This window comes from Saccopteryx bilineata, chromosome 9 (genome assembly GCF_036850765.1).
Source record: "Saccopteryx bilineata isolate mSacBil1 chromosome 9, mSacBil1_pri_phased_curated, whole genome shotgun sequence".
Classification (NCBI taxonomy): domain Eukaryota; kingdom Metazoa; phylum Chordata; class Mammalia; order Chiroptera; family Emballonuridae; genus Saccopteryx; species Saccopteryx bilineata.
Genome location: NC_089498.1, coordinates 27,250,036 through 27,270,167, shown reverse-complemented (window position 1 = coordinate 27,270,167; position 20,132 = coordinate 27,250,036). Strand labels below are relative to the sequence as shown.

The window sequence follows — 20,132 nt, the reverse complement described above, 5'->3', positions numbered from 1 at the left end:
GGGGGCATCCCAGGGCCTAGTAACGGGGTAATAACAGCCGATCTTGTTGTCTCAAGGTGGGGAGTATTCCGAGATACAAACTCATGTGTTATACTTCTGGTCTGCTTATTCTTCTCTTGTGAGTCAGTCTAAGCTGAGATTTTTACCTGAGACCCTGTCCTTGTTCAACATCTTCCCCTTTCCTGCCTGCTTCACCTCCCTCGCGGGTTTGTCTCAAGGAGCATGCCTTCTGTCAGTCATATGCCTCTGAATCCCTGCATCAGGCTCTGCTTCCGGATAACTTAATCTTTATGTGTACACACACACACACACACACACACACACACACTGCACATATAAATACATACCCCTGTACATACAATGCCTCTTATTTTGCAGATAATAAAATTGAAGCCGCCGAAGAAGAAGAAAAAATAAAAAAGGACCAAGTTTATATGGCGCATCAATATCAAAACAATGATGAGAAAGCTTTTATTCTGAATGCGGCATACGCTGCCTTTGTTCCAAACCGGAATGGCTGTAGGGTGTCATAGTCACGGTTTATCGATTCCTGGGATTTGGGAATGGATTAATTATGGGGGAACCTGTTGCTTACTTTTCAATCCTGCGAGGCCTCTTATAAGAAAAGAAATCTCTCTCTGGTTGATTTCCACAAGAAAGGTGAATAGAGGGAACTTCTCTAGAAGATGGGTCACAGCTTTGAACAAACTCTGCCCTGCAGAGCACAGCGAGAAACGTGTCGGCCGAGAGAGGCGCCGACCTTCAGGGTCAGACACCTCTCAACCGGCCCAGCATGGAAACTGGAACAGGGCTGTCGGGACATTTTACTACACATTCACAATTATTGATAGGCTGATGAAGAATTTTAATTTTGAGATGTCTGCCTCTGATTATTGCTGAAACATAAACACCTTTTAATTCTCCCCTCAGGCCAAAGATCAAGCTTTGTCTGTCATCTGTTGGATAAGGCATCTGGCCGTTCGATGTAATCCAGATTTGTACACATTTCTGCGCAGGGATGCTAACCAGTCAGCTGTCAGGGGAGAAGGCTCTTGCTGGGACCTCCTTGTTTATCTTGCTGTGTTGTCCTCCACCAACCCCAGGGGAGCACTCGTGTGCTCTCCCCAGGAGTCTCCCTCCTGGAGTGGGAATGGATAGGTTTTTCCTGAGTAACCCTTTCCTTTCCTGTCTGTCCTTTTCCTGATGATTTTTGATCTTTTTATTTGTTTTTTCATTTTTTTAAAATAAAAAATAAATGTTATTGTGGCGAGAACACTTAGAATGAGATCTACCCTCTTGATAGTTGTTTTTTAGTGTATAATACAGTGTTGGTTTCGGCCTTTTGTGCAGTGCATTTTCACCAATGAAATAAAAGTTGGTTTTGCATCTCATTTGCATAATTGGACAACTCTTTGACGTGTGGTTTGCTTTTCTGATGTTCTTGTTTAATTTTGAAAAAAATCAAATGCTTTTTATTACCGTTTCATATTCATTTTGAAATATCCCCTAATTTTTGTGAGCAGTATATAATAGCACAATGTTGTACAGCTCTCTAGAACGTCATCATTTTGCGTTACTGAACATTTAAACCCCATTTTGCTCTTTGGCTTCTGTGAGTTTGATGGTTTTAGATAACTCCCATAAGGGAATTTGCGCTATAATCACAAAAGCTAAAGTCCCACTGGGGTGAGGATGCGGAGAGATCTGGAACCCTCAGGCGCTGTTGGTGGAAGTGCAAAATGGTGCAGCCGGTGTGGAAGACAGTCTAGCTGTTTTTCAAAAATAGAACCCTTTGCTTTTCCAGTGCAGTCCTTCGGCAGCTTCTACTGCGCTCGGAACGTGATCCGAATGAGCGACTGGCCTGTGAGCTCGCCCACGGTCTAGCTCCCCCCCTCTTTTCTCCTCTGTTGGCCTTGTTCACTACCCTAGCCGCAGTGACCTTGGTTCTCCTAGCACCCACTCAGTTTCCTGTGCAGGGTCTTTGCTCATGCTGTTCCATCTTTTTTTGGGATGCCTTTCCCCCAGATCTGCTCATCTCCTTGATGAGAGTTTGGGAGCTCATCTCCTCACGAGAACTTTTCTGACCATTATTGTTTGACCATTATGTGAGAAGGCTCCACTTTGTGTTTTCCTGCAGGACTATTATCGTAAAATGCAAACATTTATCTCCGTCTTTAATTATTGTCACGAGAGTCAGGACCATGTCTGCCTTGTTGCCTTTCTCTGTTTCCCCTTTCCTGTTTATTCTTGGGTTATTTGAACATTTAAAAAAAACCTAGCTACTTTTTAAATTCTCTTTTTTAATTTTTTATCTATTTTATCTTTGTAAAGTTTTTAAACGGTTGCTTTAGGGGTAATGCTATATATTATCTATATTTAGTGTTCCACTATCTGCTGAAAATCAACATTTTAGCATTTCCAGAGGGATGTAAACACTTCTCCACCCTACACATCATATGCGTCTCTGTATACTACACAGCAGGTTCTCAAATAACTGCATTTTGTTCAATGTCATTGTAGTATAACTTTGATGAGCAAAAAAATGGTTCCTGGGGCCGCTGTGTGGAGTTTGCAGGTTCTCTCTATATCTGTGTGGATTTTCTCTGGAGATTCCAGTTTCCTTTCATATCCCAAAGATGTGCCCATGGGTGAAGCGGAGTGTCTACCTTGTCCTGCTCTGGGTGTGGTGTGTATGTGAGTACGCCCTACAATGAAAGGGTATTCTGTCCAGGGTGGGTTAAGCTCGGCACGGCCCTAGCCACCCAATCCTGAACTGAAATAAGCAGGTTGGAAAAGAATTATCTCACTTATTTTTATTACTCTTTCTTAAATATATGTATAACTCATACTTAACTCAATGTTAAGTATTAGAAGTGTTTGGGTTATTATTTAGAGCTTTGGTGATGTTTTTGTGACCAATAATTTAATCTTTGTTTTAATCAATTAGTCTATGGTAAAACTGGTTTTGCTATATGTTGTTTTGCTTTTAGTCACAGTTTTTAAGAAGCTATCAGTGATGAGCAGTGAGAACTTCCTGTGTGTATTTCTTTACATCCCCTTTCTTTATATTACAATTGTCTCAGATAGTTTATCTACACACATTGAAAACCCCATCAGACAATGTTTTAACTTTTCTTTTCTTTTTTTTTTTTTTTTTTGTTAAAGCTGGAAACAGGGAGAGACAGTCAGACAGACTCCCGCATGCGCCCGACCGGGATCCACCCGGCACGCCCACCAGGGGGCAATGCTCTGCCCACCATGGGGCGACGCTCTGCCCATCCTGGGCGTCGCCATGTTGCGACCAGAGCCACTCTAGCGCCTGAGGCAGAGGCCACAGAGCCATCCCCAGTGCCCGGGCCATCTTTGCTCCAATGGAGCCTTGGCTGCGGGAGGGGAAGAGAAAGACAGAGAGGAAAGTGCGGCGGAGGGGTGGAGAAGCAAATGGGCGCTTCTCCTGTGTGCCCTGGCTGGGAATCGAACCCGGGTTCTCCGCACGTTAGGCCGACGCTCTACCGCTGAGCCAACCGGCCAGGGCCGTTTTAACTTTTCTTTAAACTTGCAAATGTATTGTAAGGGACTCAAGAGGAGAGTGATCTATTATATTTATTCTTTCCTCATTACTAATATTCCAAATTTCTGTCTGATAATATTTTTCTTTCTTCTGAAGAACTTCTTTCAGAATTTGATTAGACCTCTGGACTTGGAAATGGTGAGACCTGACTTCTAATCCTAGTTTTTCTTCATCTGAGAATGTCTTTATTGGACCTTTATTTCTGAAGAATATTTTTGCTGGATGCAGAATTTGCAGTGACAGTTCCTTTATTTGAAAACTTTAAAAATATGGTGCCATTTTCTTATGGCCCCCATAGTTTCTAATGAGAAATCTGCAGTCATTTCCCTTGTTTTTCCTCTGTGGATAGTTTATACTTTGTCTTTAGTTTTGACTGATTATATTGTGTGTGTTGGTATAAATTTATTTCAGTTTATCCTTTTTGGAGTTTACTCTGCTTCTTGAATCTGTATGTTTGCATTTTTCATCAAATTTGGGAGGTTGTCATTCATCATTTTAAAAATATTTTTTACTACTATTTCTCTTCTTTCTGGGATCCTGGTCACATGTTTGTTAAAACTTTTATCATTATCATATAGGTCCCTGAGGTTCTGTTCTATAGTTTTTTTCAATCTTTTTCTCTGTGTTCAGATTGGGTCTTTTCTACTGATTCATCTTCAGGTTCACTGACTCTTCTGTCACCTTCATTCTGCTATTAGGTTCATCTGGTAAGTTCTTATTCCAGTTCTAAAATTACTTGATTCTTCTTTAGACCTTCTATGGGTTTGCGGAGACTTCCCACCTTTTCTTGGGTTTCAAAGAGTTGATAGTTGCTTGCTCAAGCATTTGTATACTAGTATTTAATAAGTTCTTTTGTCAGATAATTTCAACATCTATATTATCTCTGCCTTGGTATCTGTTGGCTACCTTTTCTTGTATGAGTTTAGATTTACTTGATTTTTTCATATGCCAAGCACTTTCAGATTGTATTTTAAACCTTTGTAATGTTATATTAAGCGACCCTGGATCTTTCCAAAAATCCTTAGAGAATATTAGTGTTTTTCTTTAGCAGTCAGTTGACCTGAGTTTTTTTTTTGTCAGGACCCAAGTTCTATCCCATGTTCTAATGTTCTTTTGTTTGCAAAGCCTGTCCAGTGCTGTTGGGATCTGTCAAGCATATGCCCCACCTAGTAGCTAGACTGAGCCCTGGAAGATAGGTTCTTAGGTCATTAATCAATGTGTTTTATACTGAACAGAATCAGGTCTGTCCATGTACTTGTACTGTAAGTGAGGTGAGCCCAAGAGTTCATAAACACGCGTATGGGTCTGTTTTATTGAGTTCCTTTCTCTTTTCTGGTTCTCCGGGACACCTCCTTTTGGTCCTCTGGCTAGAAAAAAATGGGGATTAGTCACTTTCATTGGCTGAGTCAAGGCCCAACAATGGGAGAACAAAGGGAGAAGAACGAAGGCTCTCCTCATTCCCTTGGGATGGCAGCTCCACCAAATGGACAGAGACAGTCCTCTCCCTCAGAGTTTGGCTCCCGTAGCGCCTGCTGCTGGCCACGCCCACCACCCTCACAGGATTGAATGGGGTGGGAGGAGAAGACAGGGGCAGAAAGAATGAACAAAATGGGGGGTTTTCATACTCTCTTTTGGAGTTAAACATTCTCTTCAGGTTTTTCAGGACAGAATAAGGTGGCTTCACCCTACAGCTGTCTGTGCTCTGCCCTATGTCTGTGGCCAGTTCTAGTGTGTTGCGTTCAGACCTAGGTACACTGGAGGGAAAAAAAAAAAAGTACAGAACCTGCCAGAGGTCTGGTGGTACCTCACATTCTGATCTTTCTCCTCAACCTCCATGCTACGATTTTACTTTCCAGGGTCCTCAAATAACTGCCTCACATATGATGCCCATGTTTTCTAGGTATATTCATTGCCAGAGACAGGGTGGAGTATGTTTCCTGGAACCAGAAATGTCTAATTACTAATTTAGGTGGGACACATAACCTTCTGGTACTATGGTTTATTCATTAATTTTAACAGCTGCCCTGTTTTGTTCTTGGGGAGCAGGAGGAAATGGAGTATACCAGAAGAACTCTGGACTTGGAAATGGTGAGACCTGACTTCTAATCCTAGTGCTAGCGTGGGAACAGTTATATAATCTTAGGCCAGTTACTACCTGGGTCATTGTGTAAAATGTGAAGAAGGTAATATCCCCCATCTGGGGTCATTGTGATGATCAAATAAGATAATGGATCTGATAATACTTTCAAAGTATAAAACGGTGTAAGGAGAATGAATTTTTCTTCTGAGACCCATGGAAAGTGATGATAGAAATGTCCTTGGGCTAGGGCAGAGATGGAGGGTCAGCAGCCTGTCTGTGCTCTTGGGTGGCCTTTCTAGGACTCTATCATCCACCGGTATGCTCTCTGTAGCATCATCCCCAGGTCAGCATCCCTCCTTCTTGAGCTCCTGTTCTCACTCAGGTTTCTGGACACAATAAGAAGTATTGCTGGTACTTGGAAGCAAACAAATTAGACATCAGGAAATGAGTGGGACTCGGGAGTCTGCCCCCGATAGGGTCTGCCTTTGTACAATGCATTTTTCCTCTTAGAGTACCAGCTCCTCGTATTTAAGACACAAAGGATCGGAACATGGCGATGATTTCAAATGTTGATGGAGTCTTGGGGAGTTGGAGAACACTGTCTCTGTCGTGATGGATGCTTGGTGTGAAAGTAGGAAGACAGCTCTTCGTGTCCCCAGCCTCTCTTTTCCTGGAGCAGTTCTGCTATAGAGTTTCCACATAGGTCTTCATTGGACAAAAAGAAACGTGGCTAGATTAAATGTCAAAACCACTACACTCTGTGATATCTTCCAAGGTAACTATCCCAAGATCCCAAACCTTTCCGTGGCATCCATTTTTTTCTTCTCCTCCTGGTTTTTCCTTTCCCTTTATCCTCAACTTCTTTGTCTCCTATCCCTCTGGATGGATGTTCTTTAAGATTTTGTCCCAAGACCCCAATCTTATTTCCATAGCATTTCCCTTGACGAGTTCATTCCCTTCTATAGCTTCAGTTATTCCTTTTCCAACGGTGGCTCCCAATGTCAAATCTCTTGACTGAGCTTCAGTCAGATATTTTTAACCATATGTCAACTGACTAGGATCATCCATCTGTATCAACACATTCAACCCAGTTATCCTAGACCAGAGTCACATGTCTTATACCTCTGCCACTCCTAAACGGATGCGTCCCCTCAGCTTCCCTTTCCCTCAGTAGTTCTATAAGAAGTTCTCCTAATAACTAAAGTTTAAAACTTTAGAGTGCATTTGTATGCTTCTTCCCCTATCTTACAACATCCACGTAACTTCAAAGGTATTTCAATTACACCTCTTCAACATGCCTCCAAAGAATTTTCATTATCATGGATGTGCTTGAGCTCACTTTTTTTTTTTTTTAGATATTTTTATTCTTTTTTTTTTTTTTAGAGAGAGGAAACAGAGAGAAAGAGAGACACAGAGAGAGAGAAGAGGGGGAAGAGCAGAAAGCATCAACTCCCATATGTGCCTTGACCAGGTGAGCCTGGGGTTTTGAACCAGCGACTTGAGCTCACATTTTATTCACCTCAGATTTAGACAGTTAAGACAGTTCCCTCAAATGCTCTTTCTGTCCCCAAATGTCCTTTCTTCTCATCTCATCACAAACAGACCAATATCCGAAAGCAGGAATCTCTGTAAGCCGTTATATTGTTAAATTACACCCCTGTTGGCTATAGAACAAAGCCCTGCAGATTCACACCTCACTCAGGGACTATTTGGCCCTCTCCTACCTTACTCCCACTTGTGTCCAATAAATGCATCTCCCTCACCCAGACTAGTCCTCTAGTTACCATCCAAGCAGGCCAGGAATCTTTATTTTCCATTCCTCTTTCAGATTTTCTAAGACTTGGCCTTTTCTGAAAGATAAATTTTCATCCACTTCCCCAAAGACATTACCCCGACATTCCAGCCACGGGGATGTTACCTTTTGTTGTTAAAGCATTGACTTTAAGGCGACCTGCCTAAAGAGCGTAGCATTTTCCCCCCTCAACTACATGTTAACCTCATCAAAAATCAGGAGCAAAGTCTTTGGTCTTGTATCACAGCAGAGTGCCTAGGACAGTGTCAGTTTATCCTGCTGTATGAATTTGTGGGGGAAAGAAAGTGACTCATTATCCCTTTTGTAGGAGCAAATACCGTGAGTTCTGCTGGCCATAATATATAATTGTTTATTAAGCTTCTGGGTGAATATGGATTCACCCAGACTGTGACCAGATTATGTCTCATTGATGAAACAGAAAGTACTTCAACATAAAGTGTTACAAGCCAATCCAGGACTTTAACAGCAACATCTTCAAGGAAGTCAACCTGTTGTGACTTTTTGTTAATCAAATCATTCTCTCGCAGTGGCATCCATATACGTGTATACATAAATGGATTAGCACGCGTTAAATCTTTCTCACAAATCGGTTAGTCTTAGATGACATACAAAACCCAAAAGATGTTCAGATCGTTAATGGGACACTTAGGTTTCCCAGTTTAATGTATATTTACTGGGAGGAATCTCAGAAATAGCACTTGAGTTGTCAATATTAAATGGAAAGCAATTATAATAAGAAAAAGTAGAGGAGTGGCTAAGTAAAGTAGGGTATATACACGTCACAGAATGTGGCATTATTACATCTTAAAATTGTTCAATCACGTTAAGTTGTTTGTAACATGGATGTATCAGTCAGTTTCTTGCGAGGTTATACAACTTCCCATCATCCCAGAATGTTGTATTTGATAGTGCTGCTCGAGAAAAATATTTTAAAGAAATCTAGAAGAAAACAATTCTTTTATTTTTGCAAGAAATATGACACTTATTTTTCCACATTCATATGTGACAACCAGTAAGCAAAATAAAATATTTGCACCTTGCCCAAGTTCAATCCTCTGATGCTCAGACTATGTGGTGGTACTGGCTGCTTCTGTAACCGTTGTTATCAACGAAAGGGTTGTTTGCTTCAGAAGTTACTTCCTATCTTTGACATACATTCTGTATTCTTCATCATGCAAGTGATGGAAATAAGCATAACTGGGTAAAATTAATAATTATTATAATTATAATAGAAATTGCTCTTTCTTGAATGCGCACCATACTAAACTCTGCGCTGAATGCCCTTGGCAGGTGTGACTGGTTAAAGGGCATATATGCAGCATCAGAAAAACAACCGCTTCAGTTTTTGCACAGAACGGATAACGGCGGCTCTTCCTTGGCCCTCCTGGACCTCTTGGGAGCGGCGCCGTTTGTCCGGCAGGACTTTGGAGGCACATGGCCAAACACAGCCTTTCCTTTTCATTGCCGGCTGAAGTTTCCAACGAAAATTAAAAAGTCAATGAGAAGAAAAGGCCAGAACTCTCTAACATTTGTAAACAGTAGAGAGCTTTGTACTGATCAGACAGCCGCAGAGAGGGAAAGCCAATACCAACGCAACACCACCCGGGGGCTAACCTTTCATTGTGCGTCTGGTGCTGAGCTCCCAGCATTTGATGAATGACTACCCTGTGCCAGCAGGTCGCTGGGGAGCGCCAGGCGCTTTCATGTGGTCGGGACGGCTGTGGGCGATCCGCGCACGTGCGTTGCCCTGCTGAGAGAGACATGTACGTGTGCGAGGGCGGCCCCGTGTCCTTCGAAGGAGGCGGACGAGTATCGAGGACCGGCGTACGTCCCGCACGAAATCTTTGTGGATTTTCAACTCTCCAGAAATCAGCTCCTTGGCTTTTGATGTCTCCTTGAAGTGAGATCATTTTGTCTCTGACTTGATATGTACAGGAGGGTGGTTAGGTTTCACTATACGTCATTGCTGTCACCCTCATTAGTCATATGAGATGGGCCCTGCCTTCGCTGCCTCTCTCTACAGAGAGGCTCAAAGAAGCTCAGTGACTTGCCTGAGGGGGCAGAGCTGCTAAGTGGCTGAGCTGGACCTTGTATGCAGGTCTGTCTGATTCCAAAACTTGTGTTGTCATCCAATTGAAAGTGAACTCTATAGCTTTGGATGAATGTATAAAACTTCTTGCTCTCTTATGTTAAGAGCTATTGCTTTTTTTTTTTTTTAGGGGAGGCTGGGGAGGTGGGGGAAGGGAGGGTGTGTCTCCTGACTCTGAAATCTGAAAGGGCCACATATTAACCTCTGTTTCCCTTTTACTTTTGGCTGCATACCGCCCGTTGGATCAGAAATCAATGGAACGAGTTTCCCTTCATTGTGTTTGAGAAGGAAATGCCTGCTGCACTTGGACAACGGCATGAGCGATGGCCAGGGACCCTCGATTTATTATTCTCCTCTCAGGAGGGCCATCTAAAGTTTCCTTTGAAAACTGTCTCCTCATCAATATTAATAATCCCTTGATGGTGTATGTACTTTGTGTTGGTCAGAATGCTTTCATACATATGAGCTGATTTCATCCCTAAATTTTTATTGGAAGCATTCTCCGTGTTAAGCCCTGCTAAGTGTATTAAGTCAAAAGGCATACGGTGCGATCTCATTCTCAGGAGTTCAGTCTCTCTCGTAATCTGATTTTGCAAAGTAGACCAGAGACGGCTACCATGTCGTAGCGCCCCCCTGTAAACTCTGTCCTCACCCTCTGCACCGTCCTGCCAGCCCGTTTGCTTTGTCAGAGCTCTCGTGTGGACACTCCCTTACACCGTGCTTGCTCATTTCCATCTCCAGCCTTTTGCTCACACTCCATCCCTTCATGATCTGCTTTTCTGCTGTGGTTTTTTTTTTTTTTTTTTTTTGTATTTTTCTGAAGCTGGAAACGGGGAGAGACAGTCAGACTCCCGCATGCGCCCGACCGGGATCCACCCGGCACGCCCACCAGGGGTGAAGCTCTGCCCCTCCGGGGCGTCGCTCTGCCGCGACCAGAGCCACTCTAGCGCCTGGGGCAGAGGCCAAGGAGCCATCCCCAGAGCCCGGGCCATCTTTGCTCCAATAGAGCCTTGGCTGCAGGAGGGGAAGAGAGAGACAGAGAGGAAGGAGGGGGAGTGGGGGTGGCAAAGCAAATGGGCACTTCTCCTATGTGCCCTGGCCGGGAATCGAACCCGGGTCCCCCGCATGCCAGGCCGACGCTCTACCGCTGAGCCAACCGGCCAGGGCTCTGCTGTGTTTTTAAAAATTGATTTTGAGAGAGAGAGAGAGAGACAGACAGATAGGAAGGGAGAGAGATGAGAAGCATCAAGTCATGGTTGCATCACTTTAGTTGTTCATTGTTTGTTTCTTATACGTACCTTGACCAGGGGGCTCAAGTCGAGCCAGTGACCCCTTGCTCAAGCCAGTGACCTTGGGATCATGTTGATGATGAGCCCACACTCAATCTGGTGACCTTGAGATTTCAACCCTGAGACCTCGGCACTCCAGGCCGGCGCTGTATCCCCTGCGCCACCACTGGTCAGGCTCTGCTGCTTTTCTGTGTGTCCAGATTAGACCTATCATTTCAAGTCTGAGGTAAAGCGACCTCTTCTCCACGACCATTATTCAGGAACTGGGTGGCCTCTTCCTTCTCTAAGCGTCCACTGCCCTTCTTGTCAGCCTCTTACGTTGGGTACCTGGGGTGTAATGCTATTTAATAGGAACACATTTCCCTCCTTCACTTTGTGGTTGGTTTTGTGGCATGTCTATAAACGGAAAGGAGAGGGCCCCTGATAGGTCCTCTAAAGCAGAGGTCCCCAACCCCCGGGCCATGGACTGGTACCGGTCCGTAGGCCATTTGGTACTGGTCCGCAAAGAAAGAATAAATAACTTACATTATTTCCATTTTGTTTATATTTAAGTCTGAACGATGTTTTATTTTTAAAAAATGACCAGATTCCCTCTGTTATATCCATCTAAGACTCACTCTTGATGCTTGTCTCGGTCACATGATACATTTATCCGTCCCACCCTAAAGGCCGGTCCGTGAAAATATTTTCTGACATTAAACTGGCCCATGGCCCAAAAAAGGTTGGGGACCACTGCTCTAAAGACATCAAGATACTGTTCAGCATGCACAATATTTGCTGGAAAGAGCACTTGGAATAATGCAGAGTTTATAAATTGGAGACCTGTGCCAGATTTAACACCAAACTATGTACTGTGTAGCCAGCAAAATGTTGGTAGATGTACTTAAAAAATTTTTTTTTAAATTGATTGCCAGTATCTAAATATTGGGAGATTTGACAGAGCAAGAGAGATTTCTGGCTTCACTTGAAAAATCAGAAGTTCTGGCAACACTTGAGCGAATTTTTGCACAGTGACTCCCAGTGAGGTTGAGAAGCACCAGCCCCGCAGGCAGGGACCCCGTGCGCCCCGAAGCACCTGCCCCACAGGCACAGGGCCTGTGTGCCCCGAAGCACCTGCCCCACAGGCACAGGGCCTGTGTGCCCCGAAGCACCTGCCCCACAGGCACAGGGCCTGTGTGCCCCGAAGCACCTGCCCCACAGGCACGGGGCCCATGTGCCCCGAAACACCTGCCCCACAGGCACGGGGCCTGTGTGCCCCGAAGCACCTGCCCCACAGGCACGGGGCCCATGTGCCCCGAAACACCTGCCCCACAGGCACGGGGCCGTGTACCCCGAAGCACCTGCCCCACAGCACAGGCCCCATGCGCCCCGAAGCACCTGCCCCACAGGCATGGGGCTCTTGTGCCCCGAAGCACCTGACCCACAGGCACGGGGCCCTTGCACCCCGAAGCACCTGCCCCACAGGCACGGGGCCCTTGCGCCCCGAAGCACCTGCCCCACAGGCACGGGCCCCATGCGTGTCTCCCCACAGCCCCACCACGCTCCAGCACCTCCTCAACAGCGATGGTGAAGAGAGGCGGTGCCATTCCTCAGCGTGGTCATCCTGATTACTTCTTACAATAATGTTAAAAAGAGAGTGAAGTATTTCTTGTTAACTCTGCCTCTGTTAAGAGGAAAGAGCTTACGAGTTTGGAGGAAAATGAGACGAAAGGGAGGATGACGATGATGATCTTGGCAGACGTGGAAAATATAATTGTGAGTTTGATAGTCAAAGCGTGTCCACATATAAGCAAATATATACAAGTTGCTGTTATAGAATAAACTGGGCCCACTGGTTTATTTTTATGACAGAGAGAGAGGAGAGAGAGAGAGAGAGACAGAGAGAGGGACAGACAGAGATAGACAGGAAGGGAGAGAGATGAGAAGCATCAGTTCTTCATTGGGGCTCTTTAGTTGTTCATTGATTGCTTTTTTATAAAGGGGAGGGGGACTACAGCAGAGCAAGTGACCCCTTGCTCAAGCCAGTGACCTTTGGGCTCAAGCCAGTGACCTATGGGCTCAAGCCAGCCGACCCTATGCTCAGGCTGGTGAGCCCGCGCTCAAGCCGATGAGCCCACTCTTAAGCCGGTGACCTCAGGGTTTCAAACCTGAGTCCTCTGCGTCCCAGTCTGACATTCTACCCACTGCGCCACCACCTGGTCAGGCCCCAGTGGTTTATTTTTAACAGCTGGTTCTTGGAGGCATTTGCCTTTGCCACTGACCTTGGTCTAGGGGAAGGAGGAAAGGCCTGAAGGTGGTCCGGGCCCAGATCCTGGCTCTGGCCAGGTTCCTGGTTCTGTATAATCTCTTCTCCGTACAACTGGAGCTATGTTGATTTGCAGGCCAGATTGCTGTCTGTTCAGTGTAACCTTAGTGCTTACAACAGTGTCTTGTTACGCTTGGGGCTTACTAAGCACTTGTGGAACGAATGAATGAGTGATGTTTGTGAAGCACCTAGCACAAAGCGTGGCTCGCAGCAAACCATCAGCTAATTTTCACATGTTGCAAAGGAGTGAATCATACCTTGTCCTCGAGGACACAGGCTGCTCCCTTTCTCCCTAGCACCTAGGCTTGCAGGTGATGAATTCTCCTTGGTGGAATGAATAGATAATGGCGACTAATCCATCATCCAGCAACCTTTCTTAAAGAGCGCGCCATCAGTTACGTTAGGCTGCCGTTTTGATGCTGCTCTCTTCTTTTCTCCTCCCTGGAATGAGAGGGTTGGCTGGTCCTCTGGGCAATGCGGCATAGGTCTCATCTTGTTCTTTCTTTTCCATAGTTCTGAGAGATGGCTAGTGAAGGGTGGTATCGCCTTAAGAGTGCTTGTCATATTTTTAAACATTTTATTTTTCAGTTACAGTTGATATTCAGTATTATTTTGTATTCAATTCTGATGTACAGCATAGTAGTGGTTAGACAGTTATAGACGTTACAAAATGGCCCCCCTGACACGTCCGGTGCCCACCTGGCACTGCACAGAGTATTACAATATCATTCATTATATCCCCTGTGCTGTACGTTTTTGTGCCACTTTCTGAAGGTCATTTTTCCAGCTTCCTCGAACACTGTTGGAACAATTTACCAGCTGGCAGATGTAATCTAGAAAATGGTGCAGCCATGGTGGGCATCCTTAGCAATGAAGGCTCGGAGTGGGCTGGTTAACCCACAGAGCCATGCGGTTCATTGTTATATCCGAGCTCCAGGCTCCGTCTTACGAGAGAGCCGGACTTCAACCGTGTGGTCAGGCCAGCCATTATTTTGCAATCTTGCCATTTGCCGGGTGTCTTTTCTTACTCGACATTAATCAGTGGCCTTGAAAATAAAGGGTTCATCTCACTGTTTGTGAAAACACGTGTCAAAATCCGCCTCCGCGTCTCATGGTTAATGCTAAGCCTGTCTTTGCTACATAACTCTCAGACGCCTGGCAGTTTTACCTTTCCTGCGCTCTCAAGTTCATTTTGTGTCTTGAGCTTGACCTTCGGAGTTCGGGGCCCGATGGAGGCTCGTGGAAGGAGGAGGCGCACGGGGTGCCAGGCTTCGTGTTGGAAACTTCCGTAAATGCTGACTTGTTTGTTCCCACAGGTTGCCGGCCTCCTAAGGGCTCATGATGACTCATCTGAAACAACATCGGGTTTTCCTCTGCACTATGGTTGCAGTTCAGTTTTATTATCTCCCAGGAAGATGCATTCCAGACTCTCAGGGACTGTGGCAATGGGTCTGTTGGAACATTTAATCTCTTAAAGATGAGGAGTTATTCTGTTGTTCCTATGGATCGTTCTCCAAGTAGGTGGTAACTGCGGCAGCGGCCGGTGCAGTTTGTGTGGTCAGGGCTCTTCCTGAGGCATTGATTGAATATCTGCTGTGACTGTTATGCTGCACAGGGGCTCCTGGGGCCTCAGGGATGATGGTGATGTGGACACATAGTAGGTAGGTCATCAGTAAACATTAGAGAATGAAGATCTTGGTTTTCCTTCTTTGACTTGATTGATACATAATTTCTTGAAATGTAGTGTTAGCAAATTCTATGAATTGTGTTCCCTGTGGGTAATCTGGCACATATGAAAATACAGCCATGTAGCCTGATCGGGGGGGTGGCGCAGTGGATAGAGTGTCAGACTGGGACGTGGAGAACCCAGGTTCGAAACCCTGAGGTCGCTGGCTTGAGTGCGGGCTCATCAGCTTGAACACGGGGTCGCTGGCTTTAACATGAGATCATAGACATGACTCCATGCTCACTAGCTTGAGCCCAAAGGTTGCTGGCTTGAGCAAAGGGTCACTTGCTCTGTTGTAGCCCCCCCACCGGTCAAGGCACATATGAGAAAGCAATCAATGAACAACTAAGATGCCACAGTGAAGAACTGATTCTTCTCATCTCTCTCCCTTCCTGTATGTTCCTATCCCTCTCTCGCACTTTCTCTCTGTCTCTGTCAAAAAAAAAAAAAAAATGCAACCATGCAGTCAGTCAACAACTATTAATTGAACACTTACTGTGCTCCAGGCTGTGTGCTGGGCACTAGGGGTGTATAACCATGAACAACAAACACAGTCCCTTGTGGAGTTTACATCCTTCTGGGGAGAAACTCAGAGTCATTCTAAACTATAATTTTACGTCTCCCCCCCCCCCTTCTTCTCTTTGCCTTGGTGCCACGAGAGAGAAACAAAAGAGAAACAAGTGACAGAGCGAGAGACAAGGCGATAACCCCCCGCCCCTCAGATAATAACTATGGCTGAGATACTGGTGCATTTCCATTTGGCGGCTTGTCCCTGGATTTTGTGTGAGCGAATGTATACTAACATCTGGATTCCATTTTGTTTCATTCTATTTCAATTAATGACCCACGTTAGGCTGTCGAACAAGGTAGACGCTTGAACGCCGCCAGCTCGCGTGTTCATGCTTTTCTAGATGAGAGGCGGCAGCGTGTCCAGCGGGGCACCCTTTCCCCTTCCGGCTTCCCCTCATTCCTCCGGCCCACCATCCCAGAAGAAGGCCTGGCCCGGGCCCAGCGCACCTGGGCCAGGCAACCTGAGGCTCGGGGGGCTGAGTGGCTGCACAAACACGCTCTCCCCCACCGCCCTCATCTCCAGATTGTGGTCCTGCCGTGGCTGTTTTCAGCTGAAATAGCATGAAAAATGAGTTCTTGTGGTGTTTTCAATATAAATAGTGGAGATGCCACAGGAATTCAAGTACTCAAGGGAGGTGCTCTCTTCCAGGGCTTTGTACGTCCTGAGAAGACCCCTGAGCTCTGCCACCCCCCCACCCACCCACCCCCGGCTCTGCTCCAGCGGAGGAGGGAGTGGCTGGCAATGTCAGGGGCTGGGAATGTCCCCCAGGTGGAATGTCCCCCTGTGCTGCCAGCCCAGAACTCGCTGGGCCTCCCGAGCCAAGAGCCTGCTCTCTGTGGCAGTGCGGGCCGACTCCTTCTGGAAAAGGCTGGACCGTGAGTCCGTCCAGGCCTGCAGACCGCGAGGTCGATCGTACCCCTCCGTTCTGCTGTCATCACACTGTAGTGGCCATGAGCAACGTGACAGTGATTGGGCATGTCTGTGTGCAGATAAAACTGTATTGATAAAAAACAGGTGACATGCCAGGTTTGGCTCATGTGCTGTCGTCTGAAGTCACCTGCTCTGAGCTCAGGTGTCCGGGATCTCACCTGGGTTTCACCGCTTACCTGCTGGGATTATAGGTGGGCGTTCCAGCTTTCTCACCTGTTGAATGGGGTTCATAGAAGCACCTGCCCCCAGAATTCTTCTAAGTATGGGCGGGACGGTATCGGAAGGGTTCTGACTCCCCAGGCTCTCCTGCGATCGGCACCTGTACCGTCCTGGCTCCGCGCCACCCCTGTCTCTCCACGTGGCTCTGCCTCTGGGTAAACGGCCCCATCCAGCCTGAGAAGGTGTTTTTCCAGAACTTTGACTACTTCCCCTCTTTCCAGACGCATGTCCCCTCCAACCCCCACGTCTGAATCTTGTGAGGCTCCCAGGCCGATCCATCCCTAAGCTTCTCCTCCTGTGTCTCCTGCAGGTCATACTTCCTTCCCTTTCATCCCTTCCCTTTTTCATTGTTTTCACTATACCTTTGAGTGGTGCTCATTCCTCTTTAATACGAATTCATTCATTCGTGGCACAGGGGGCATTGGCTATGTATGCACCCTCCCTCCAGCTCAGGGCGGCTTTCCTCACGGGTCTTAAGCGGCACTTCTATGTGTAAATTAGCCCTGTTAGCTCACTGGTCCTTTGAGGTCCGGGAACCTGTTTTCTGCGTCCTGGTACCTCGGAGGCTCACATGGGGTTTGGCATAAAATATGTGCTTGATAAAGCTTCTCATAATGAACGGAAGGGGGTCCGAACACCGTCTACTCCTCGGCTTTCCGGTCCTCGCGACGCTCAGCGCGGAGCCCTCCGCAGAGCAGGCCTCGGGTCCGTGGACGTGGCTGGGGCGTCGCCTCCCTATCGTTGACTCAGCCTGCGCCAGCATTTCTCTGCTTGAAGATCTCGGTTGCCAGAGGGTCTCTCTCCCATCCACCTCTTTCCTGATGGAAGGGCTGGGCTTCCAGAGGAGAAGGAAGTTCTGAACCCGGAGCAGTGGGAATGTGGAAGGAGAGGCGTGGTGAGGAGAGGCACGAGTGGGGGGCGCCGATGCTCAGGGGGGGTTCGGGGGGGGGGGGATCGTCCCTCCAGCCCCGGGACTGCAGTTGTTTGCACCGGCCAGGCACGAGGCCAGGCTCCTTCGATCCGGCCTGACTGCTCCGCTTCCCCCACAGCTGGCCCCAGAGGTTTCACGAGTTCAGAAAGGGGCGCCAGGCTTGGAGTTCACGCGCCTGGGGTTTGAATCCCAGCTCTGTGACTTTGAGAGGTTACTTGATCCAGACGGAGCTCCATTTCCCCTTCTGTAGTAGGGGAATAATCAAAGTTCCCGCCTTGCCCTGGCTGGATAGCTCCGTTGCTTGGAGAATTGGCCTGACACGTGGAGGTTGCTGGTTCGATCTCTAGTTGGGGCACATGTAAGAGCCGATCGATGTTCCTGTTTCTCTCTCTACCCCCTTTCCTCTCTGGCTAAAATCAATCAATAATTTTTTTTAAGTGGTAATAAAAGTGCCCTTCTTATCTAGGTCTGGTGTAAAAAATAATAAAAAAATAAACAATAAAAAAATCAAACAAGTAGGAAAAGAGTTAACACATGTAAAGTCTTCATACAGTAGGAGATCAATAAATGCACACCATTCTCCTTTCCTGTCATGTGGAAACTACTACTACTTGCAATGAGAATAATACTGCGTAAATTGTGAGGAGCACTTGACATTGAGAAGAATCACGAGGTAGCAACTAAAAACCACTCGCATTAGACTGTGGGACCCACTCTAGACCCCTGGGCTCAGAATCTGGGGTGAGACCCTGGCATGCTCCCTTTGAACCAGCCTTTTAAGAGATTCTGATGCCCTCCCTCAGTTTAGGACCCCGGCCCCATTTTATAGATCAAGACACCGAAGCCTGTTAAGTCACTTGTTCAAGGGCGACACGGACCCCCAGCTGCCAATCCCAGGGCTCAGCCCAGCTTCTTCGCTGTGCGCTGCAGTTTCCCCGGAGGCTGCTGATGCCCACTCCCTGCCCTTATTCAGCACGACTGGCCCGGACTCTGTTCAAGGACAACACAGAAGAGAACCGAATCACATTTCAACAAGAGGATCTCAGCGGGGAGACCGTGCCAGCTTTCCGGCACGGCAGGCGGGGAATGAGGCTGCTGGAGTCTGTCACCGTCTCTAGGAGCAGGAGGAGACACCCGAATGATGCATGACTGGAGAGATCTTGGTGTATGTTCTGTCCCGGGGATGGGGCACAGGTCCAAGAGAGGAACTGCCTTGCCCCCCAACCCAGTTATTGTTACCGAAGACCAACGGGAGGGCTTTTGCCACCAGTGATAGATGTCCGTTCAGTGTGCCCCTTTGATGCAGGAAACGACTGCTGGGGAAGAGGGGAGGGTGAAGCCACAGGGTCAGCCCATGGTGTATGAGTTGTACCTCTTTTTTTTTTCCTGAGCCAATTAGCTGAAAGGGCTTGCAGGTTTCCCCGAGTCGAGCTGATCACAATCGCTAATGGGGATGTTTCAGGAAGCAGAGGCAGACATGAATTGATGGAAGTGGGCAGCTCTTTCCTCACATTATTGGCTTTGCTTGAAAACCCTGTTCAGGAAATTTGTGGGCATTGCTTAATAAGTGCTTCTTTGACCCCAGACTTCCATGGACTCATTGTGAAAACACCCGATTGGTGAAGCGGGGTGATTATCTGCGTCCTGCAGGGCCACATGACACGCGTCGTAAACGAAGCCCAGGCACTTGCAGAAGCGCGTGCTGTGGTTTGCCCTGGGACGTTGGGACTGCTGAAGGCCATCCCGTATCATCATCATCGTCGTGTTGTCTGGGAACCACAACTAGAAAAGGTCTTGGGGTGGTTACAGAGAGGAAACTTTATCAACTCATTTTACAAATGAGAAAATTAAGCCCTAGGAAGGCAGAGTACTTTGTCCAAGTTCCATTTGAATATAGATTCTTTGAGTGGAGCCTAGGATTCCCTAGCCCCATTCAGAATTTCCTTTCTGCTCTGTTTTATGACTCTGGCCACCATTTGGAGACTCAGGTGTATGTTGCGAGTGTGTTTCCATGAAAGATGATTTTATATCTTAGATCTCAGATTGCTCTGTGGGTGTTAACATTTCAGAGACCAGATATTTCTTTCTTTTTTTTTTTTCTTCATTTTTCTGAAGCTGGAAACAGGGAGAGACAGTCAGACAGACTCCCACATGCGCCCAACCGGGATCCACCCGGCACGCCCACCAGGGGCGACGCTCTGCCCACCAGGGGGCGATGCTCTGCCCATCCTGGGCGTCGCCATGTTGCGACCAGAGCCACTCTAGCGCCTGGGGCGGAGGCCACAGAGCCATCCCCAGCGCCCGGGCCATCTTTGCTCCAATGGAGCCTTGGCTGCGGGGGGCTGAGGGGAAGAGAGAGACAGAGAGGAAAGCGTGGCAGAGGGGTGGAGAATCAAATGGGCGCTTCTCCTGTGTGCCCTGGCCGGGAATCGAACCCGGGTCCTCCGCACGCTAGGCCGACGCTCTACCGCTGAGCCAACCGGCCAGGGCCCAGATATTTCTTTATAGGGTTTCCTACTAAACAAGCCAGCCACTAATGGACTGAGAACAACTCAGTAAGGCCTTTGTCTTTTTCTTGTTACTTGGTTTGGTTTAGGATTAAGATTGT

At 47.1% G+C, this 20,132-nt stretch overlaps 1 non-coding gene across 1 annotated transcript; it reads right to left on the bottom strand.

Moving 5' to 3' along the window:
* Nucleotides 1-3,459: 3,459 nt before the first annotated feature.
* Nucleotides 3,460-3,535, bottom strand: TRNAV-AAC (transfer RNA valine (anticodon AAC)). Its single transcript has one exon. It is a non-coding gene; the product is annotated as a tRNA-Val (tRNA).
* Between the last annotated feature and the right edge of the window lie 16,597 nt (nucleotides 3,536-20,132).